Source organism: Trachypithecus francoisi, unplaced genomic scaffold, assembly GCF_009764315.1.
Source record: "Trachypithecus francoisi isolate TF-2019V2 unplaced genomic scaffold, Tfra_2.0 Lachesis_group5, whole genome shotgun sequence".
NCBI lineage: Eukaryota > Metazoa > Chordata > Mammalia > Primates > Cercopithecidae > Trachypithecus > Trachypithecus francoisi.
In genome coordinates, this window is record NW_022681470.1 from 56,507,660 (window position 1) to 56,532,462 (window position 24,803).

Here is a 24,803-nt window from a genome sequence, read left to right on the forward strand (position 1 = left end):
ATCCCCAAACCACAATACATGAGGAAAGTCAGCAAGGATCTATTGTGTATGTGGGAAGACAACAAGAGAGGACATCTGTGGCTGCAGATGTCAAAGAAAGCCTATAGAGCCTAGTGCTCAAAGTAGGTGATCTACGCTGAAGGATGAATCCAATAAGCCCTGTCTTTGAACGAGAATTTACGGAGACTGGTGGGGAGAACCTCTTCAGATCAATTTGGCAACGTGAAGAAGCTGAGAGTGTGGAGCTGAACAGGAAACACACAGATGCTTTTCTTTGCTGAAGGGCACCTGCCAGTAGGCAGGGTATGAGGTTAGGGACTCTTTATAGAAAGCCTCCATGTAAGTGTAGATCTCCTTCAATGGTGGGAAAATCAGTTTAAGAACTCACTCAACCACATAAACTTGTGCCATAAGAAAATTTCTTTAGAGCCACGGAGAGTACTGCTAGCTTAGGACACTGCCCCAGACCGTTCCCCACAAATCTAAAAAGAGTTGAATCAGGAAGGATTCTTTTCATTTAAATATTAGTGAAAAGAATAGGACAGGCACAGATCTGTCTTTGTCCTTTCAACCTGCTATAACAAAAATATCTTAGACGGGATAATGTACAAACAACAAAATGTATTGCTCACAGTTCTGGAGTGTGAAAAGTCCAAGGTGAAGGCATTGGTGGATTCAGTGTCTGGTGAGGGCTCACTCACTGCTTGAATGATGGCTCTCTTGAGGCTCTTTTATAAGGGTACTAATTCCATTTATCAGGGTGGGGCCCCCATGACTTAATCACTTCCCAAAGGCCTACCTGTTAATACTATCACAGTAGGTATTAGGTTCCAACATACGAATTTTGGGGGGACACCAACATCCAGACCATAGCAATATCCGCACACAGATAATACAAGAAAAAAAAAAAGGTAAAAAAGGAGCAGAAAAAATAAATAGTGAAGAAAGCAAATACACCAGAAAAATGTTGCCATGTCACAGATGAAAATTGAGACCCAGTGTATTTCTATTCACTAAGAACGAAAGAAAAAAAATACTTCTGGAAAACAAGAACTAAAGCAGGGTTCAGAAAAGACACATCAAGAAGATGAAAGATGAGCACTTAGAGCATTCAGGGAAAACTGGAAGGAAAACATTCATCATGTAAATGAAAGTCATGATGGAAACAAAAGGTAGAAGAATATGCACTGCATAGAACGTGGTAGGGCCCGTGGGGTCCCAGATGTTTTTCTTGAGACGGAGTCTTGCTCTGTGGCCCAGGTTGGAGTGCAGTGGCATGATCTCGGCTCAGTGCAACCTCCTCCTCCTGGGTTCAAGCGATTCTCCTGGCTCAGCCTCCCAAGTAGCTGGGACCACAGGCATGCACCACCCTGCCCAATTGTGCATGCCTAATTTTTCATTTTTAGTAGAGACGGGGTTTCACCATGTTGGCCAGGCTGGTCTCAAACTCCTGACCTCAGGTGATCCGCCTGCCTTGGCCTCCCAAAGTGCTGGGTGAGCCACCACACCTGGCCACCAAATATCCCTTAAGTGTGCAAAATCAAATGGAAATAAAGACATCGGTTTTAAAAAATGGAGAGAAACAATCACTATGAGAGACAGAAGAGATAAATTATACATAATTGGTGTCACCAACAGAGAAACAAATAGAAAAAGATACAAAAAATATAATTTGAGGAAAAATTTCTATGCTCAGGAAAATGATTAGTCAGAATTATTAATATTATTGTTTATTAATACTTATTTATTAACACAAATGAAAGATGTTAAGTGACTTTTTTTTGAGAAAGAGTCTCTCTCCATCGCCCAGGCTGGAGTATAGCGGCACAGCCTCAGCTCACTGCAACCTCCACCTCCCGGGTTCAAGCAATTCTCCTATCTCAGCCTCTTCAGTAGCCTCTTGAGTGGGATCACAGGTGTACATCACCACGCCCAACTAATTTTTGTAGTTTCAGTAGAGATGAGGTTTCACCATGTTGATCCAGCTGGTCTCAAACTCCTGACCTCAAGTGAACCACGCGCCTTAATGCATGTATAGTGTAGCAGATACTGTCCTGTCCCCTCCCATGTTCCTTGGGCCTCTCAGTGTTCTCTGACTTCCAACTGCCAGTGCCTGTCACATCTTCATGCCTGATGGCATCCCTCCAACACTGAAAGGCTGTTCTGCTCATGTACAAGGCAGGCCTAAAGTGCCAGGGAATTTATATTAATTATTAATAAAATATTGTATTATATCTTAATAATGCTTAATAGAGCCAAATTAATCACCTCCCAAAGGCCCTACCTGTTACTACTATCACATTAGGTATTAGGTTCCAACATATGAATTTTGAGCTGGATACAAACACGGTGACCATAGTTAATAATAATGTCCTGTATTCTTAAAAATTGCTAAGACGATAGATTTTTTAAGCACTTTCACCATAAAATAAATAATAAGCATTTGAGGTTATATATGTTAATTAGCTTAATTTAACCATCTCACAATGAATACATATTTTAAAATGTCATATTGGCTAGACGCTGTGGCTCACGCCTATAATCCCAGCACTTGGGAGGCCGAGGCAGGCGGATCACGAGGTCAGGAGATCGAGACCATCCTGGCTAACAAGGGGAAACCCCGTCTCTACTAAAAATACAAAAAAATTAGCCGGGGCTGGTGGCAGGTGCGTGTAGTCCCAGCTACTCGGGAGGCTGAGGCAGGAGAATGGCGTGAACCCGGGAGGCGGAGCTTGCAGTGAGCCGAGATCACGCCACTGCACTCCAGCCTGGGCCACAGAGCGAGACTTCGTCTCAAAGAAACAAACAAACAAAAAGCATCGTGTTGTGTATCATAAATACATACCATTTTTATTTGTCAACTTAAAAAATAATTTTTCAAAGACTTATACAGTAATAATATGAAGGCAGTGTGATATTAGAGCAAGGATAGCCAAAAAAAAAAAAAACAAAACCAAAACAAAACAATGAAACAGACAAGAGAAACCAGAGACAGACTAACAGGTATGCTGTAGCTGCTTAATTTATTATAAAATTAGCACTGCAGAGCAGCATGGAAAGAATGATGTCTTCAATTCATGGTGCTGGGTCAAGTAGGTATTCATATGGAAAACAATTAAAACTTGACAGCCAGTTTAACAGCTAACCATATATTTTTTAAAAGTGATTTCAAATGGATTACAGACATGAATATGAAGAGCAAAACAATAAAGTGTATAAAACAAAATGTAGGATATTTTCAAGATTTTGGAGCAGAGAAATATTTATTTTAAAGAGAACACAAAAAAAGGAAATTTAATAAATGACACCAATTAAATAAAGAACATTTATTCATTTAAAAAAAACAGTAAAAGAGTGTAAAAACACGCCACAAAGTTGGAGAAGGTATTTATAACACGAATAACTTTTAAAAGTTCCTATCCAGAATATTTAAACAAATTTTATAAATTAATAAGAAAATAACAGACAACTTAATAGAAAAATTCTCCCCTCAACCCTCCACCAAAAAAAAAAAGAAAAAGAAAAAAACCTTGTCAGGTACTTCTCAAAAGAAAAATATCCCGCTGGTCAATTGACATGAAAACTTCGTAACTGATCACTGATTTGAGACTTAACAATAAGATAACACTGCAGATCCACCAGAATAGCTAAAATTAAAATGGCTGACAATACCCAGAGCTAAAGTAGAAGATATAGAGTAATAATTAATCTCATACTTTGCTTGTGGTACTTTGAATACCAATTAGGTTTTACTGAAAATATACTTACCTTATAATCAACAATTCCATTCCTAGCAGATTCCCTAAAATAAGAGTTAGCAAACTAAAGCCCTCAGGCCAAATCCAGCTTACAGTCTGTTTTAGTAAATAAAGTTTTATTGGAACAGCCTTGCCTATTCACTTAGGTGTGGGTGCTTCTTCACAAATTTGGGTAGTTGTGACAAAAAAAAAAAAAAAAAAAAAAACCATAGGACCTGCAAAGCCTAAAATATTTACTCTCTGGGGCCCTCTACAGAAGAAGCTTGCCAACCCATGCCCTAAAGAAATGCATGTGCATATATATGCAACAGAAGATTGTTCAAACATGTCACAGCAACATTTTTCTTAATAGCCGCAAACTAGAAGCAACTCCAGCATCCATTATCCAAGAGTATAATGGATAAATAAATCGTGGGATACTCATGTAAATATTAGAATACTATGCAGCAATAATAATGTACAAACTTCAGCTATTACTAACAATATATATGAGTAAATCACATAACTAAATTTAAACACAAAGTAGTTCATACTTTATGAGTCCATTTATATAAAGTCCAAAGGCAGATAACACTGAATCAGTTGTTTTGTTTTGTCTGTTCTTGCTCTAATACCACACTGCCTTCCTATGATTACTTTATAAGGCTTCGAAAAATTATTTTTACATTGACAAAAACTGCATATATTTATGGTATACAACATGACATTTTAAAGTAAGTATTCATTGTGGGATGGTTAAATCAAACGAATTAACATATATATCAGTATGTAGGCATCTTCATTTAGTTGGCAAAGAAAAGCAAACAAGCAAGTACCATAAAAGTTGGAATCACTGGCTTCCTTTAGTGGAAAGGAATGTATTGGGATTAGGAAGGGACACGCAGGGAGCTTCAGAGTGCTGGCAACTTTCTAATAATTGTCTGTTTTATCATTGTTTCAGCTGTTTACTTATAATATATACTCTATACTGTTATGTAATTTTCACAGCAAAATAAGGTTTAAAAAAGCGTGGAGACTTAATAAGCACTGTTCGGTGGTGCTACTTGTCATTTATGAGCTTTACTCTGGGGTGATTTGCTGGTCCATTTTAGAGACACCCTGTTACGTAGGATCTTTAGGTCTTTCCTCTCGGGCTGCTCTGGTTCTCCAGCAAAGACTCTTCCAACCTCCTGCCTGAGGGGTGACACCTAGGCTACCAGAATTCTGGGATCCCAAGCAAGCTAAGGAGAGCTGAAGACTGTCAGCATTCAGAGCGCATAGGGTTACTAGATACCGTGCGATGGTGGAGTATATCCACTTTCATAGATGCACCTGGAGTCCTCCTGCCCAGGCATGGTGTCACCCTCTTCGGAGAATAAGCCAAATAAGAATATTTGTGGGAACTGAAAATGAACAGTTACCCAGCAGCAAAGGGTGGAGAAAGGCATCTTCGAATCTACTTCTTAAACAGTTTTCAGTACATTCTTACTTTAGCTCTTTATGCCCTTTTACTTCCACCTTATACCCAGTACTGAGCATTTCTAAGCCTTTTGAGAATTCTACCTGTGACTGGGTCTGAGCTTCCATGTTTTGAGCAAGATTTGACTTTCTCGGGTATAAGTCAGTTGTCCCTCATCTGTTTTCTTTCTAACATTCACACAGACTCTGCCTACTCTAATCCTCTCCATCTTGTTGGTTATATTTTTTACAAATCTCTATTGTATTTTTCACTGAGGTTTCAAAAGAAATAAAATTAGATGTATGTATTCAATCTACCATCTTTCCACTGATGGAATTTGATTTGTTAATCTCTAAAATGAACATCAAAATAACTATCTTAAGGGGTTGGCATGACTATTAAAAGTGATTTATGTATTTAAAGCAAACAGCTTCTTTCCTGTGGCTATTAAAATAGAAGGTCTTAAATACAGATAAAACCACACCATCTATACATACACCACACACACACACACACCACACACACACACACACACACACCCCCTCATCTCCTCCTCCTCCCCAGGAAGATCATGTAAATTAAATAAAAGGTAGAATTCAGATGTGGATTATTCAGATATGAAGCTTACTCTAAGGGTGGGCATTCTTAGTCCATGATGAGAAAATATAATTGACTACAGGAACCCCGAGGATATTTAGATAAGAAGCATCAAACTTTCTCTTGAAAGATACTATTAAAACAGGACACACATTCATAATCAGTTGCGTATCTGGGGAGATACTGGGATTTGAATAGGATGATATCAGTAGGCATTAATAGAATGTGCTCTACTGCCTGACTTGTAAAATCTCATCGTAAAAGAAGATCACAGTTTCCTGTTAATTAGGACCACCTAGAGTGTTGGAACCTTTTTGGATGATCAAAGAGGTGGCATACTTAACCCAGGAGATGTTGACAAGCTCTTCAGCTAGTTAGCATAATGTAACTTTCGACTAAGTGCTTGATGTACAAGCTCTTTTATACTCTGCCATAGTTTGGGTTTAATAGTTTGTGAAGTGATATTCCTTGCATAAACAACGACAGTTACATGGAAATGTCATTTGGACTAGTGCCATGTCCCTGTGTCAATTAATTTGCAATATACTTTTGTAGTATTTCTTTCAATTATAAGAATGATAAAATAAGATATTAAGAATGTTATTTTCATTTTTGAGTCTGCAACACAATATATAAAGATCTTGAAGGGGACAGGCTCAGATTACATAGGAAATCATCTATTTCCCCCTTGCCTACTTCACAACAACTGAAATAGTGGTCCTTAATGTTAAACTTCAGGGAATTGAGAAAAATGCCTTCTTGGTAAGGGGCCTCAGATCAATGACTTCCTGAGCTTAAGACAATTTTTTTAAAGCCTCTGGTCTATATAAATAGGAAGCATAATAGAAAGATCATTTCCTTTGGATCAGATAAACATGAGCTTGAATCCTCACTCTGTCACTTATATATCTGCGTGCTTTGAGAGATTTTACTTCATCCCTCTGTGTGTACAAATATGGTTCATAGTATCAACTTCCAGGGTCGTGTGGAGGCATCAAGAAGAAAATGCCCATAAACGACCCAACACATTCGGGCCCTTAAGAATTTGTAGCTCCTACTAATAAAATAAATTTGTAGCTCCTACTAATAATCTGCGTTCTTTTTTTCACTTAAACTAAAAACAAAATTTCTTATCAAGGAAAGTGTTGGTGTATTGGTAGAAGAAGAAATATAGTCTCTGAAGTAAATTTATATATAGTATCCTTAAGCTGATTCTCCTTCCTTCAACTTACTAACATCTATCAGTCAATTAAACTCATTTTACTAGCAAACATCTATTGAGCACTTAGGTGCCTAACTCAGCTCAAGAAGCTGGAGCTGTGCTTGGAGACCCTTGAACAATCCTGACTCAGCAGATCGAGGCGGCTTTCTGGACATTTTCTTCGTGGCGATGTGTCCTTTTCCACTTCCATAGGGAATTGGTATCTGTCACTTTCCCTACCCATGAGGTAATTTACAGCAAGAGAAGGGAGCGAGAGTAAATTTTCTCCTTATATTTTGCACTATATTGTGAGAATGTTTTGATTCCTTGTTGCTCTGTCATTTCTCTGCAGGAGTATAGGGAATGGGCCAAATGAAGAAGTAAAAGGATAAAGAGTAGATAACGAAACTGCAGACCATTTTGGGTATTAAAAAGAGGGCAAGGCACCCCAAAGAGAGAAGCACTGCTCAGGTGGTGTTCATGAAACTTCTTCCCTGCCTCCTCGGCTCTGCCCACCCTACTCTGCCCTGCTTCTGCAGTTCAGGGACCAGAGGTTAAGGTGTGCGGAGGAGTTTGTCAGGAAATGAGGCCGGAGGAGCAGGCTCCGGCCAGGCTGAGGAGATTAGCCTTCATCCTCTGGGCATCAGAGAGCCGGCAGAGGTCTTTAAGCAGGGAAGGCATGTGATCAGATCAGCTTTTCAGGATGATAACTCTTTATTGTGGAAAATGGACTGTGGGGGGAGAGACGTGTTAAGAGAACCAATTAGGAGGCTGTTGCCTTATTGGGCTTTCTTTTACAATAACTATATGTTATTCTGTAAAGTGTCTCTAAGGACCACAAAGTGTTGTAACTTTTAATGTTTATTTAATATTTAACACAATTTTACTCCTAAACATTTTCCTTCACTCCTCATTAGTATATGTTTAAATGCTATCCTAATAAAAATATTTTATTCAACATAAACTTTAAGATATTTATGGTGCTCTCAACTATTCTAAAGTAATTAAATGAATAAAATATGCATGTTTACTTTGCATGTGTATAGAGAAGTCTTGATTTTGAATTTAAAAGATATATAAACACTTGTTTGCTTCCTGTTCCATAGTATAATTTATTTTCCAATATAAAACTAATGTCATAGGTTTAGATACTGACTAGGATCTTTATTAAGTTGTACAGTATCAAATTATCTTACACTAGTTATCTTCATTGATAGCACTCTATAACCAGTTTAAATAAATGTATTTGTATATATATGCACACATCTTTGAGAATCCCTTTGGGATTTGAATAGGATGATATTAGTAAGCATTAATAGAATGTGCTCTATTGCTTGACTTGTAAAATCGAGTCACAAAAGAACCTGAACCATCTAAATAAGATTACTAGCAGACTTAGCTCAAGTTGCACTTTGGAAATTCATCCTTTTTAGAATTTGTATTCATAAAAGCTGAAAAAAATGTGCAGAAATTTGCATTGATGGATGTTTTCTTATCCTCCATCAGGAAATGATGTACTTGAAACTCATTATAGATCTTCATAGAAATTCGACTGAACGTGCCTTGGGCTTTGTGCTCATCAGCACATACCGAGTTGACTGCATAATTCATATCTCTTGTGTCACATTTAATGTATAACATGTATTTCCTGTTAATTATGAAAATAAAAACACATCATATATTCTAAGAGCATAATTACAAAAACACTGCAAAAAGTTATGTTTGAAGTCTATTAGCCAGTTTCTCTTCAGAAGATATGAAATGGAAGAGTTATTTTCTCTTGCTTTTTGAAAATCAGTTTAACAATGCTTCCCTTTTTTCTTCCACCTGACTTTACAGAATGATATAGAGGCTCCATAACATAGGAAACAGGAAATAATAGAGACAGAGGAGTTACCAACTCTATCATCTCGAAACATTTAGACAAATAAATAAAATGAACTCAGGACTTTTTAGGACAGAACCAAGATTGTTCTGTGGATATGAAGACCAGAGCAATTCACTGATTAGTGATTAATTATATTTTCTCTTTTAGAAGCATTTTTTAAATGTGTTTGTAGTACATGGAAAAACAAAATTCCATAAAGGCCCTGATCGTATTAGCCTCCCAAAGTCAAAATTATCTTAGATAACATCTCCCTTTATAAAGAGGAAATATATTATGTAGTTAAAATTCTAACTACTTAATAATCATAATCTGGCTGGAGAAAACTTTTAAAGTATCATGTAGGCCTCATAAATCTTGAACTGCATGTGAAGTTATCAAGCATAGTGCAGTTTAAGCTTTCACACCTGCAAAATATACAAGCTAAGCTCTAACTGTATGAGGCAGCCATCATTCTTTGGCTCTTTGGTTACTAATTAAACAGGCATGATATTAAAAATTAATTAGCTACATAATTAATATTGCATACTTGTCACAGGTAGTTATTATGCATCTTTTCCCCGGACTCACAGGAGAGAAACTTTTTGGCATTAAACTTTGGTAGGTTAATTTGATTCACTGCTTAATAACATAAACTGGATTGTTAGATTGGCTGTCATCAAATATGAAATTTTTTACCTAGAAGCTGATGAGACAGACTTTGAGTTTTCTAAAGTGACTCACTTTTACTACCAAAAATCCTATCTAAGAAAATGATGTGACTTGTTTATTAATGCATACTACATTTATACATTTATTTATTGATTGATTCATTAATTTATCTATAAGTGCCACGGTAAATTGACATGGTTTATTAAAATGAATATAAAAATTTATATTTGCAGGAATGGTTTATAGGTTTTATCTGGTCAATAGCTTCCAATCTGTTGGCATTAGCTGCCTACCATACTCATACAAGTTCAGCAAATAATACTATTAACAATGGCTATTATTACTATTATAGTAATAAGTTCCCAAAAGTGAAGAGTGGGGAAGGTGGTCTGTGTGCCCAGTATTTGAAGACCTTGAATAAGTGATTACAGAAAGACCTTGAATAAGCTATTACAGACAGTGTTACAGAAGCTTGCACAAGGAACAGTGGAGGCACCAAAAAAAGAGGAACCCATTCTCTTTGTGGGGGAGCCATGGAAGGAATATTGTGTGATGAGTCAAGATGCCCCAGAAGAATTCCTGTAGCTATGGTTAGTGAGCAGTGGGATACCTGACCTAGGATCTGAAGGACAGAGGTCTGGGCTTGAGATATAGATTCATGAGTCACCAAATGATTCTTGAAAGAGTGGAATATTGTCTAGGTTGACTAAGATAGAAGGGCATCCCAGGCAAAGACATCAGTTTGACCAAAAGAACATCCTTGTTGACTTATTTTAGATTTCATCATGATAGAAGCATTAGATGTATTTCCTAGGTGAAGAGAAGAAATAGCAAAGCATTAGAAACCTGATTAGCTTGAATAAAACATTAAATTATGATTTTATTTATTTATTTATTTTTTAATTGAGACGGAGTCTTACTCTATTGCCCAAGCTGGAGTCCAGTGGTGCAATCTCAGCTCACTGCCAACCTCCACCATCTGGGTTCAAGCAATTCTCGTGCCTAAGCCTCCCAAGTAGCTGGGACTATAGACATGCGCCACCATGTCCAGCTAATTTTTTGTATTTTTAGTAGAGATGAGGTTTGGCCATGTTGGCCATGCTGTTCTCAAACTCCAGATCTCTGGTGATCCACTCACCTCGGCCTCCCAAAGTGCTGGGATTACAGGCATGAGCCACAGCGCCTGGCAATTTTATGTTTTATTAATTTATTTCTCAGAGATAAAGTATGTCACCAAACTTACATATTTCATATTTGTGTTGCACATTTACATATTTTAGTTATCCTAGTTAACTTAAACAGCTCTAAAATTCTATTACTCAGTAAATGATCTGAAGCAGATATTTCCTTAATTCAATGATAACTGCTACTTTGTGATCATTATAAATTTGATGTACATTTGAGGTAATAACTCTAGTGTGTCACTTTTGTTTAATAATGAAAAAATCAGAATGATATTTTAATAAAGATTTTCAAATCCACTTATATACTTAGATGTTCCCAATTAATGGCATTCTTAAATATTTGTGTAGCACAAATACACAAGCTTTTAGGGTTTCCTTAAGTATATTAACGCATAAAAAAAAAAAAAACTTAGGCACTTTTATTAGACAAAATTGTGTTTCTGAGCCTGGGTGAACTGCTTAAAATTTCATATACATTCTACTTCTTCTCAACTGAAAAAAACATATTCTCCCATAGGGATGTGGTAAGAATAAAATGGAGATAAAGCAAATACAACATGTAAGTGCTAATAAATCATGACTGTATATTTATTAGATATATATGTATATCTAATAAATTATTAGAGTATATTATTATGGAATGATGTATGTGCTCTATACAAGAAGACAAAAATGTGACGAAATCATGCAATTACATTCTCAAATTTAAATGTAACACACATTAGTTGAGGAGCTATAGTTCTTGCTTTTAAGGAATTTATAATTGAGTGATGTAATAAATAAAAGATGTCAAAGTTCATTTGCATTAGGAAAACAACTAGTGTACATGGTATTGTCTAACTGAAATCTGGTCTTTCCGCATTTTACAAATGATGGCTTTTGTAACACAGAGAAAATATTAATAAAATCTAATTTAATTTCTTTAAAGAGCAACTTTTAAAAATAATTTTAAAATTATAGAATTAATTATTTGATTGGATCAAGTAGTACATTTTAAAGGGTTTATCATATCTCTTTATAATCGTTAATTATCTCTTTAACTCAAAGAGTTTCGTATTTTAAAGCTCCAATTGAGACTGTCACTCTCATTCGTCAAATGAGAGATAGATTGCAGTTAGAAATATTCTCATTTGTTTCCGAATGAAATCCTCTAGCCCATTTTTTCCTTTTTCATCCTTCTTCCTGCAAAGATTTATTTTCTAATTTGTTTCCTCTTTTTCCCATGATTGATCATTTAGGGCCTGTTATTTCACACTCATTAAGACCTAGCTGAGTGCAGAGCGTACCCTGCAGAGGACATTGAAGAATTTAGCTCAGTAGCTACTGGTTGAAGTGGGCTTTATTTTGCTGTTGTTCTGCTGTTGTGGGATTAAGAGGTTTATTTCACTCATCACTTTTCTCCGTCTTGTCTGTTAACATGTTGGTAAACTTTCATAAATGCTTTGAGTATTCCCTTTACCAAGGATTAGGCAGACAGTAAGAGACAATAATTATAAAGCAATGAGATAAAGAATTATTCCCAAGCATGGGATTATAAAGCATAGAAGATGGGCTCAATCCACCTGGAGACAAGCTGAGGGGAAGGTATTTTGAAGGACATGACACTTAGGGTCTTAGAAATGAATAGGTATTACCTAGAAGTGTGAAGTGTATGTGTGTGTTTGTGTGGATATAAATAGAGATTGGGAGCAGGGTGGGCTTTTCCACAGAGTAGAAATGCATGAGCAAAAGGCACACACAGACATGAAACAGCACAGTGCTTTCGCTGTTTGGTGGAACTGAAACTGGAGAAGTGAGTAGCTATGCATCAGATTATGAAAAGCATTGTATGAAATGTTGGGATGTATAAATCATGTCATGTATTTTTAGAGAAAGAGAGAAATGGTAGGAACCTACACTCACAAATGCCCAATCCCACCTCCAGAGGTTCAACAAACTATGTCCAAAAGTTCAAGAACAGAAACATGCCATATTTATTTTTCCTCTATTTATATTTATTCCCTAGGTGACTGTGTTTAATCTTATGGCTTTAAACATCATATGTATGGTCTTAACTCCCACATATTCATCTGCAGCCTCACCCTGTTCCCTGAACTCCAAACACATCCAACTGCCTACTTGATATTCCCAATCAGATGTCGAATGAAGACCTCAAACTTAAGTCCAATACAGAAATCCCACCACCACCTCCCAAACTGTTCCTCCTATTGTTCTTCTCATCTCATTAAATTAAAGCTCCAACCTTCTAGTTGCTCAAGACAAAACATTGCCTCTCACCTCCTTACCTGAGCTATCAGGATATCCTGCTGACTCCTTTCTGAAATATAACAAGAAACCAAAAGTTTCTCACCTCCATTGCTACCAACCCAGTTAGAGCAACTATCATCTCTCACCTAGATTATGCCAGCAGTCTCCCAACTGAGCCCCCTGCTTGTAGGCTTGCCCTTCTATAACTGATTCTGCCCACACGACTCCTCCCAGAGGCTGCCCACCACACTTAAAGCCCAGAGTCCTTACTGTGGCCTGAGATGACTCTTGCACTGGCCCCTGCTACCTCTCTGACCTCATCACCTTCCCCTCTACCCATTGCTGACTCCACTCCAGCCTCACCAGCCCTCCCTTGCTGTCACACCACTGCCTCCAGACGCGTTCACTTGCTATTCTCTCTGCCCAGAGAGCCCTTCCCATCGTGCATCTTTCTAATTTCTTTCAGGCCCCTTTTGAAATGTCATCTTATTGTTGGCTTCTTCTTGTCCATTCTGTATAAAAGAGCATTAGCTCCCTGCACATGTACGCACGCGCACGGGAACACATACAGACACACACGGACACACACATACAGAGAAAGAAAAGAAACAGCTGACTATCTCCTGTAACCTGCTTTATTTTACTCCACAGTTTTCACCATCATCTGCCTGTATGTGTATGTGTATGTATACATCTATATCTATACTCATAGTTTATCTACTGTCTGTTTCTCACCACTAGAATAAAAGCGCCATGTATACTGGCATTTGGAGCTATTTTGTTTGCTGTCACAGCTCTTAAAATAATATAGTACTCAACAAATATTTGTTAAATGAATGAATGCCGCTGGGTGCAATGGCTTGCACCCATAATCCCAGCACTTTATGAGGCTGCAGTGGGCAGAACACTTGAGCTCAGGAGTTCAAGACCAGGCTGGCCAACATGGTGAAATCCTGTCTCTACATAAAAGACAAAAATTGCAGGGCATGGTGGTACACACCTACAGTCCCAGCTACTCAGGATGTTGAAGTGGGAGGATCGCTTGAGCCCAAGGAGGTGGAGGTTGCAATGAGCTGAGATCGTGCCACGGCACTTCAGCCTGGGTGACAAAGCAAGACCCTTTCTCAAAAAAAAAAAAAAGAATGAATGTGAGGTTCTATCCCAAATGGATACTCTGTGTTCTTTCTGCCTCTGTCCTCCTACCTCCAACCCTTCCATCTCCAACTTAAAAGCTTTCTAACAGCAGAAACCAAGTTTCATTCGTCATTCATTCTTCATTTGTATATCTCAAGCATCCAGCACAGTCTCTGGTATATCTTGCCATTCAAAAAGAGACAAAAGTGGTTTCACTGAGGCGTATACACTTCTGAAACACAGTAACAATACGGTCTTCATTACTTTAGCCAGAAATAACTTCTTTTTATTTTAAACCCAGTCCCTAATCACAACTCTCTCTCTAGCTTACCATTCTAATGATGATGACAGCATGACTCAAGGCAATCCATGCAGGAAGATGAATCATAGCCCCTTGCCCAACACAGCAGCCCAAAGCCCACCTCTTCTCCTCCGTCACATGAGGCATGATTCTGCAAAGGGGACCAGAGTTAGATTTACTGTGAGGCTAACAAAGTTTAAGTAACAGGGCTCCTCAATTTCAGACATCTTCTAAAGCTCCATGCTTAACCGTCTATCCACAATTACTAAATCTAGTCATCTTAAAACTCTACAAACCTGGTTGAAGTGGGCATTTTCCTAATACAAACTGAAAAAAGTAAATGTCACCAATCCTGCTTTGGAACGTGCCTGTACCTGTCACCTTCTGACTTCTTACCTGCTTGGCCACATCTGTGTTCATCCTTCTAATTCAATTCCACCTTGTTTAGAAAGGTCTGACCTTGACATTTTTTAAACTTAGATTGGTTTTCACCTCTTTTCTTATGATTACATATAATAATTCTCATTTTCATTTTTCTTCAGAACTGGTTAACAAACTTATTTCTAAAAGATTTTGCTTCATACAATAATCAGATGATTTTTATTCTGCCAGATTTCCTTGTGATTCATTTTTTTCATTCACTGAGTCATAGTGAGTTTCATACTATTGTTTTCTTTTCCTCCTTCTACATTTCTTTTTCTAATGTATAGGCTCGACTGTCAACTTCTCTCAATGGAATCTCTGATTTATGGAGGAGGCTACCGCTTGTCAGCTTTATTGTTCTTTCTCTGGACTACTATTCACTGTTATGTTTCCTTTCAAGGCCTGACACAGCACTTGGCATTAGAGGTGCAAGATGAGTAAATGAAATGTAAATCTAAGGGAAATTACCTTTGAATGACATATGGTGCCTGCTCCCAGAAGGAGTTCAAAGCTGCTGTTCATTCATAAATTTAGAATCCCCAAATTGTATTATTCATAGACTCAACCACAACATAAAGTTGGTATAAATTTAACATGTATAGAGTGAAAGTTAGAACCTGGCTTGCCCCGTGGACTTCATCGAGAGTCAAGAAACTCAGGGAATTCTCAGTTTCTTTAAAAGATTTTGAAAAAGAAGAACTGCAGGTCTTCAGAGTAAAGAGCACTTAAATTTATAAGGTTACACATTCAGTCAGCCAGGATTTTATTTATTGATGTCCAAGGCTTAACAGGAATGAATCAAATGCCCTGACATCTAAAATGTGGGATTTCTGGTTGTCTCAGCATTTTACATCCCTATAAACTTCCTTCTAGAACATGATCTGTATTTTAAACAACTGATTTTTGTAGAATTTCAGGAGGGAAAAATGGTTTTACCTTAATAACTTACAAATCAACACAAAGAACTTCGCACAGAGCTACACTCACAATTTTCTCTGAAGGAGCCCATGTTTAATATATTAATAACACATTTCCTTGTGTTAAGTAGAATGCGACATTCATGCTGTTCCATATTTCCTTGCCAGCCCTTTTCCACAGAGCCTCTAATTTGCTCAGAAATCAATGAAATAATAGACACAAATGAATGAGAGAGCCACTTCCTTCTGGGTCTTCTTTCCAACTGGGCCTGGGCCTAACATAAAGGAGTGACACCCTTTCTCACCAAGACACTTGAGAATTCTTTTTCTCCTTTCGCTTCTGACTTAAAGTTCATATCATTTAGAGTCTTGTCTTGAGCTGGGTCAGAGTGGGACAGGTCCTACTAACAACAGGGCTTTGAGCCTGAGGTCTACTTTTTGCATTAAAAGGGGATATTAGTAAGAGTAAGGGAAAACTTAAAGTCATATTAACACCAAACTGAAAATTTCTCTTTGATTTAACCATAAAGAGTAGAAGAGACTTAAAAAGGGAATACTTCTCTCTGTATAATATCTGTGTTGTTCAATTTTGTGTCCATTAATTATTAAATATTCCTAACCAGAAATAAAAAATGGCCTTTGTAGTTACCCCCAATTTTCCCGATAATGTGAATTACTTTTTCAAGTAGCAAATGAAGAGATAGACTTCCCTTTTTAAAGTAAAGCAAAAGTGTCATCCCCATAAATATTGAAGTGGAGGGGAGGTTCTTGGGTTGTGGTTGATGAAGAGACAGGACACAATGAGCAGCCCTGGGGTCCAGTGAACAGAAGCAATGAAAGGACCAAAATGGGAAGAAGAATCTTGTATCTCACTCTGCTGGGTCATGTGCTGAGCCACCTGTGAGTGGAGTGACGGTAGGCTGTTGGGGAATAGAGACCCCAAGGTAGACACCTAGAAGTCAGAGCATCCCGGTGGTGGAAAGACTTGGAAATAGAAAGATGCCCATCTTCATGGGAGAGAATAAGAAACAGCAGCAATCAAGACAACTTCTAATTCACTCCCTACTCTCAACTATTCATTTCTTAACTCTCAGTCATCTTTGCATACCCTAGATGCCTCAATAACTCCCTTCCTGTTGGCCTGCGTCACATAGCATGGACCAGGAAACCCCAGTTTTTATATTTCTCTACTCCATTCCAGGAAACTTCCTGAGAATATACAAATGATTAGTGACTATTCTTTTTTTACACGCTCCTTTCTCAGAATTATCCTATACACAGTATTCAAACAATACAGAGCCTCCCCAACCCCACCCTACGAGATTACCGTAGACTTCCTTTAGGGGGAAAAAACTGTGGACACAAATTTAGCCAAGCTACTAATCTGTGACAATCAAACACAAATTGGTGAAGTTTTCACAAAAAGGAAACCAGCGGTTTGCCCAATGTCTAAAGTTTGGAGATGAAGAACAGAACTTAAAACTGGGATCTAGAGCTGCTGGAAGGAAGCAGGAACAAAATTTTAAATGAGTTAGAAGGTTTATTGAGACCTCTAGGCATCAGTTAGTCTTTTTTCTTATCTGGGACTGTGTTTAGGATACAATTCAACCATGTGGGAGTTGCTTCAGTGAGCTTTGCACTCCAACACCTAAAGAAAAAAATACCGGTTACTAATTGGAAGAGTTATTTGAGCACTCTTTAAAATTCTTTCCAAAATTAATGAGGACATATAGTACATAAAGATGCACACAGGGAGGCAGGCGGCATCAGGAGACATCTGAGCATCTCACATAAATGCAGCTGGTAAACAAGTTCACGACATGCATAAAAATGGCAATGGGGTTATACCTGCGGGAACACCTCTGAGGGGCTTTACACCCTGGAGCAAAACTTAAAAACTTTGCCTCAGACTTTCTGGTCTCTTGTAATATTAAACCAACTCTTTGTGCCCGCATAAACAGTTCATTTCATTTTTCTCTCTAATTATATATTGTGACTGCTGAATATTAATCTCACCCTTTTTAAAAGGAAAATGTATATTTTTGTCTGTCATTCAGGGTTTTCATAAATCTTCAAGTTTGAAGCAGATTCATCCAATAATGCATCACTAGTCCAGCTACCTCTGGTTGCCAACAGTCTATATGAAAAGGAAGCAGAATGAGAACAAGGAGACCTTGAACTCATTAAATGGTTTATGAATGGTTCCCATTTCCAGAAACAGTATAAATTTGTTTTCCAGATCCACTCTCTCTCTCTACATGTGTCCATGATGAGAGAGGCAGGCATTTTTTTATCTTACGGAGATTTTTGTTTTATAGAAGATATTAAAAAACAGAAGACAATTTGTAACAATGAATTTAATGCTTCCAATATTAAGCTACAGTGTAAATTCCAGCATTAATCTAAAACCATATAAAATTAATGCAACTATGAAGATAGCTATGACAACGTCCTACGCTAACTCATGCCTGACCAGAAGTTATCCAAATATGTAATGAAGCAGTTTTTTCCGTCCATTTATAACTCAATAATTTACTTTTTCATTTAGAGTACACTTAAGTCTGTTGAGTTCAGCCATCTTTTAGTCAACAAGTTTACCCCCCTTTTTCACCGTGGCTGCATACAGAAATACTACCTGTCTCCAGACCCAGCAAAGATGGAAGGAAGGACGAGGGATGTAGCAAGAAAATATTCTATAAGAGCACACAAAAAGAGGTAAGTTTGTAGAGTATCGCAGAGTCAGACAGTTAGGCATGACGGAAAGAATGGTTTAGAGACATAACTTTGGCTTTGGACCCAAGCCATAAATCAAGAAAGAAGAAAACTCTTCTCCTACAACTTAGAATATGCAGAGCACTTTTCAAATGCATGGTCAAGTTCTTTGCCAGTCTTTAAGGATTTGCAGACTTAGTGCTTTCGTGACTAACAAATGGTTTGTATAATTAAAACAGTTTTTTGAAAGCCCTTTGAATTTCGAAGCACACAGAATTATCCTTCGCATATCACTGCATCAGAACAATTAAGTAGAATCAGGCTGCATGTCAGTGCACAGATCATTTGTTTTATGATTAACTTAATTCACCATAATATTTACTTCCACTATTTACTCCCAAACAATATTGATCTGCTCTTTCCCAAAGCAGGTTATCCTGGTCTGGATCAAACCTGTCTCTGCTAGTAACAGTTTCTCTAGGAGACAGTTGTATTTTAAATGTTTCATAGGCCATCTAGTTATTTGTTCATTGTTAGGGATGGTGGGAGAGCTATAATAGGCAAGCAGCCTCAGCTGGCCGCTGGATGTAAGACTAGATCTGGCATTATTAAAAGGATAGACGGTATATTCTATGCCCTATGGAAAATAGTTTGATAATACATCTTGACCCAGAACTTATTAAAAAATCCATTACCTTTTTAATTCAAGTTCATAATACCCTTTGGAATTTCAATTTAGGCATTTCTTACCAAAATAATAGGTAGCTTTATTACTGAACATGGGAGATAGAGTCTCTCATATTGACAACTCTCTTACATGAGGGTTATTAATTTATTATTGACAAATTCATGTTCTTACTCTTAAAAAAAATTTAAAAAGGGGGAGGTGCACATCTTTGCCTTCCAAGAAGATCTTAGATCAACTCTGCCATTGCCTTGTGTTAATCTTATGGTGGTGCACCGATTCTATTTATCGGGCTGTTAATCTTTACCTAACAAGACCTGGCTCCATCCCTAAGATTACTCATGAAATCCGCACCCTGAGGCCAGTTTGCTTTGAAAACAACTGTACAAACGCACCGAGAAGGGATAGCGTTATACACTCCATTTGGACGATTACATCCCATTGCAAAATCAAAGATTTGTGAGGCCATGGGAAATCCAACCTCGGCCTCTTATCCTGCATCAGAAGCGCTGGTCAGGAACCCGACACCTGCTCCCCTCCTTCCGACACACTTGCAAGACAAACACATGCTCCATTAAAAATAACACCACTCTGCTCTGACATGTTTTCTTCCCAGGCGCCTGGCTTTAGAATGTGCTTGCGTTTGTCGCGGCGGGCGGGTGAGGCTCTCCGGTTACAGCGCCCCAATGAGCTCCCGGAAGACAGACTGGCGCACTGGTCGCTGCGCGCCACCACTCAGCACTTCTCTCGCCTTCTAAGGCCTTCTTCCCACCAGTAGCAGGTCCTCGTGCCTTTTAGGTTCCTTTGATATGCTAGCACAACAACGGAAAGCAGTGGGAGGCAATGCTGCACCTTACCCCGTACTGGAAACTCGCTAGAGAACGCGGTGCTTGGTTGCAGACCTTTCCAAACGGATTCTCTAGCATTCTTTTAAAATCATCTGCTAGCAAAAATTTGTCTGACCATTGGGTGTTTTAATAATTGCTCTAGTTGACCTGGGAACTGGGGGATCTGGTAAAGAGACACAGCGTGACGACACAGCGTTTGCTGATTATTTCACGCTAATTTGGACCATAAATTCCTCGAATGCATCCAGTCGGCCAACACATGATTTTTAGCACAGGCTGATGTTCTTCAAAGGGCTTCCTTTGAATTGCTATTAAAAAGAAATGTATTGCTATTAAAAAGAAAGGATCAAAACAGCAGGTACATCCCTATGGGAATTTAGTAAATACATAAATTATTATTTAAATCACTGTAGCTGGCTGTGGGAGGAAAAAAAATCAGTTTGTATCTTATAGATACAATGTGAACTTCACTTTCATTTCTGGTTTTTTAAAAATTTTTTTCTGAATGATCAGGTCGCTTTTCTTCATGTTTTAGCACACCTTTCTCAGGAGGGTTACATTAAAGAGACTCTGTCCACCAAAATTTCCATTTGGCATGAGTACCCTAGAGAAAGGATCTATGTCTTTTGGGGAAGAAGGGAGTGCTTTAAACTATTAGCACTTAGAAATACATCAGCTTATCTTTACCATTCATCATTAAAATGATTGAAAAAAACAAAGTACCTTTTGCCTTTTGCCATAATTTTTTTCTTCATCAGTGTTCCTATGACATGTTACTATTACCATGATTATTTCCTGGAGAATGTGGTTTTCAACAAGTTTTCAGCCTTCTCCTTTTTTTCACCCTACAGTGTCCTTTTTGTGTTATAGAAGTGTTATCACCTATTCCTCTTCCAAGAAAAATAACTTTAAAAAATGGGATTATTTATGCTTTCCCATTGTTAATTTAGAGGACAAGATAGAAATATTCTAGTAGCTACAGAGAAGGTCAGAAACAGATGAGGTGCATTGGGGGTGAATCTTAAGCCTCTTTAAAGAAGGCTTAAGAAACTATTAAAAGTATGGGAAATGGCATAGGGAAGAGGAAATTGGCAAGGACCGAGCCACCAGGGGTGGGCTGAGGTGATGTGTTAGGAAAGATGGGAGAGGTTCCAGAACCAGGAGGTCAGCTTTCATTATTAAGTAAATATGTAAGACTAACACTACAGCATAAGAGACAAAAAGCTTCTTTGGTTTTAGATATCTTTGGCTTTCGAATTTAATGGGTATGCTTTAAGATTCAGAAAGTTAATTAAAAGATAAATAACCATCATTGAATATAATGCTGTAAGTTGTTTAAAAAAATGAATTCTTGTTTTACCAATATAGCTGATCAACATAAACAGCGAAACTGGTAATTGATAAATGCTGTGAAAGTCAGAAATACTCATATATTGACAAAGAATATTGGAAAAGGAAAATATAATCCGAAGATATTTCGTTAACATATTTTCAAAAAGCATTCAACAATACCAGGTCTTCTGACAAGCCCAATCAAAACATTCCCATCAGAGTGGTGATTTCTTATAAGTCCTGCTACTGAAGGCAGTATTCTAGGGTCTTCTGCAGCCATGATGCAGAGCACTGGCCCCCAGTCCCTGCCTATCCTGATGCTCTGAGGATCATGGTATAGGAGAGTATTCCTATGTGAAGTGGCTAAGAGGATAGCAATAGCAATCGTTAACACTTGCATGATATTACTGTGTACCAGGAGGTTGTTCAAGCATTTCATGTATATTACTTCATGCACTCACAAACCCTGCCAACAACTCTATGAAGTATATACTTTCATTGTCCCCATTTTCTGGATAAGGAGATGAACCTCCAATAGCTTAAGGGGCTTGCCCACATTCACACAAGTAAAGTACCAAAGCTGGGATTCAAACCGAGGAATGCTGGCTCTAGAATCTGTGATCTTTCCCACTATCCTATGTTGTTTTTGAAATCTGGCATAACTTTTAAATGTAGCAATTTGTCTTTAGAAGCTAAAGAATCATGAAGATAGTATTTTTGGTCTCATTGACTTGTCCACAATGCTATTTTTATCTAAACTAAAAGTGTTTAGTGCATTGGCAAATATTTACTAAGCATTAATGAAAAGTCATATTGCTAACTTTTTCCTCTAAAATAAACGTCAAGGCCGGGCGCGGTGGTCAAGCCTGTAATCCCAGCACTTTGGGAGGCCGAGGCGGACAGATCACGAGGTCAGGAGATCGAGACCATCCTGGCTAACACAGTGAAACCCCGTCTCTAGTAAAAATACAAAAAAAAATTAGCCCGATGTAGTGGCAGGCGCCTGTAGTCCCAGCTACTGGGGAGGCTGAGGCAGGAGAATGGCGTGAACCCAGGAGGCGGAGTTTGCACTGAGCCCAGATCGCGCCACTGCACTCCAGCCTGGGCGACAGAGCAAGACTCCGTCTCAAAAAAATAAATAAATAAATAAATAAAATAAAATAAATGTTAAGTACTACATAAAATGTATGTAAGGTGAGTTAACCCATGCAATCGATGTGTAAGCTGAAGTAAATTAAGTGATGTTTTATTCATTTTTTGGGTCAATATGCACTTCTATATTTTGTACCAAAATTATTAGGGGAATGGAAAAGAAAATAGAAAAGCAAAATTCTCTTTATACTAATGGAACATTATGTTTTCTTCTTTCCTGTAATCAAATCTAAGGTTATGTACCAAGCATCCACCATACTTTATAATCGACGTCTTTACTGATCCTCAAAACTATTCTAATATACAGTTTATAGGAAATTTACATCACAGAAGGCTAAACATTGTGGCTAAACAAGTTTCTGTGAAGGTGAATGGTCATCTGGAACAAGTAATGCCACTTGCCTCCATGTTACTATCATAAAAATAGTAATAAAAACTAATAATGAGATCAGTAAATATGGTTTTTATTACTATTTGTCGGGCATTATACAGGATTATTTCATTTCATCCTGATAACTACCTTACCTAGTAGGTACTGCTATTATCCCCATTTTTTATATAAAGGATTTTATTCAAAATCAAACAGATCATAAATGGCAAAGGCAGATTTGGGAGTTTTGTCTGCTTGTTGTTGTTGTTTTGGGATGGGGTCTCACTCTGTTACCCAGGCTGGAGTGCAGTGGTTCTACTGGCTCACTTCATCCTCCATCTCCCTGGGCTCAGTAGATCCTCCCAATTCAGCCTCCCAAGTAGATGGGACTACAAATGCAAACCACCAAGCCTGGCTAATTTTTGTAGAGACAGGGTTATTCCATGTTGCCCAAGCTGGTCTCAAACTCCTGGGCTCAAGCAATCTGCCCTCCTTGGATTCCCAGAGTGCCGGGATTACAAGCATGAAGCCACTGCACCTGCAGAGGTGGATTCTGAATGAGGAAATTCGACTGGGAAGTAGAGAGACTTCACCCCTAAAGTCTACTGGGTAGTACATGATGTGAACTTTGACACAGACTGAACTGTGTTAGAATTGTGGCTCTACTGCTTGTTAGCTGGTAACTTCAGACAAATCTCTGAGTCTCCATTTCCTAATTTATAAAATGAAGATCATATTACAGTGTTGTTATAAGGATTAAATTTAAAAGCAGAGTCTATGACACCATGATAGTAAACAAAACTATCTACCCTTTATTGAATGCTTATTTTATCTAGACTTTATGCTAAATATTTTACAAATGTTATTTATTTAATCTTCCAATAACTCCATCAGGCAGGTTTTATTATTCCCAGTTTATACGAAACAGATTTAGAGAATCTATGCAATCAGTCCAAGTGACACAGACAGTGAGACACAGAGTGGAAAAGTGAATCCTGATCCACATTGTTATGATCCACATTGCTCACACGGCACTGGGTCGGTCTACCAGGTAATATGGAGTTCATGCTCTTTCACAAGACTGCAGACACTGATACTGGGAACCAGCATCGCTGATGTAAATCACAAGTCAAAACTGAGATTTGCCTGAGTTCAATATACTTCATGGTTCACATAAATATTTCAGTATAAATAGGACCATCTCCTCTCTGCCACTGTCAGAGTGTCTCTCATGTTTCTGCACATCTTGCAAGCAGAACCACTACAATCTTTTCAGAACAGTGAATAGGCCAGTCAGGCAAGAAGCAAGCAGGAATGGTGCAGGGCGTTCTCCTGGAGGGGCCACAAGAGAGAAGGGTTAGCCAGGTCATCCTTAATCAGAAAGGTGATCAGCACCATGAAAGCCCTAGGGGCCACTGGACCCTACAGTAAAACTATGTTAGTCAGAACAGACTTACATTTCAGGACAGATAGGCATGGACCCTTCAAGTGGACAGCTTGTTGAGCAAAAGAAGCTAAGCAAGAATGTGAGTAAAATTCTGAAAGCTGCAGGCTGTGACTTCACTAATGTAGTAAAAACAACTATTTTGTTGGTTGACATAAATGACTTCCCTACTGTCCATGAAATCAAGAGTAGTTTTCCTGCAAGTGCTGTTTACCTGGTTGCTGCTTTGCTCAAAGGAGGCTGAGTTGAAATTGAGGAAGTAACTGTCGAAGGACCTCTCACAACAGCATGACTATAAGTGGCCCAGTGTTACTTAGTCTGAAATTTTTCACATCTTAATTTTTACAACTAATGAAAATGTGAGTTTGACTAAAATATCTGAAGTTATTATGGAAATACCATAGAATATGGAGAGCTAAGCATGAATTGAAGATTAGATGATTAATTCAGTTACTGATATAATAAATTATTATTATTTACACCCATATTACTGAATGTAGGAAAGGGATACTTATTACTCAAGA

General features: G+C 38.0%; 1 pseudogene; it reads left to right on the plus strand.

Annotated features, from left to right (window-relative positions):
- Positions 1 to 19,764: 19,764 nt before the first annotated feature.
- On the plus strand, positions 19,765 to 24,571 carry LOC117074064 (annotated as a pseudogene).
- Positions 24,572 to 24,803: the final 232 nt, after the last annotated feature.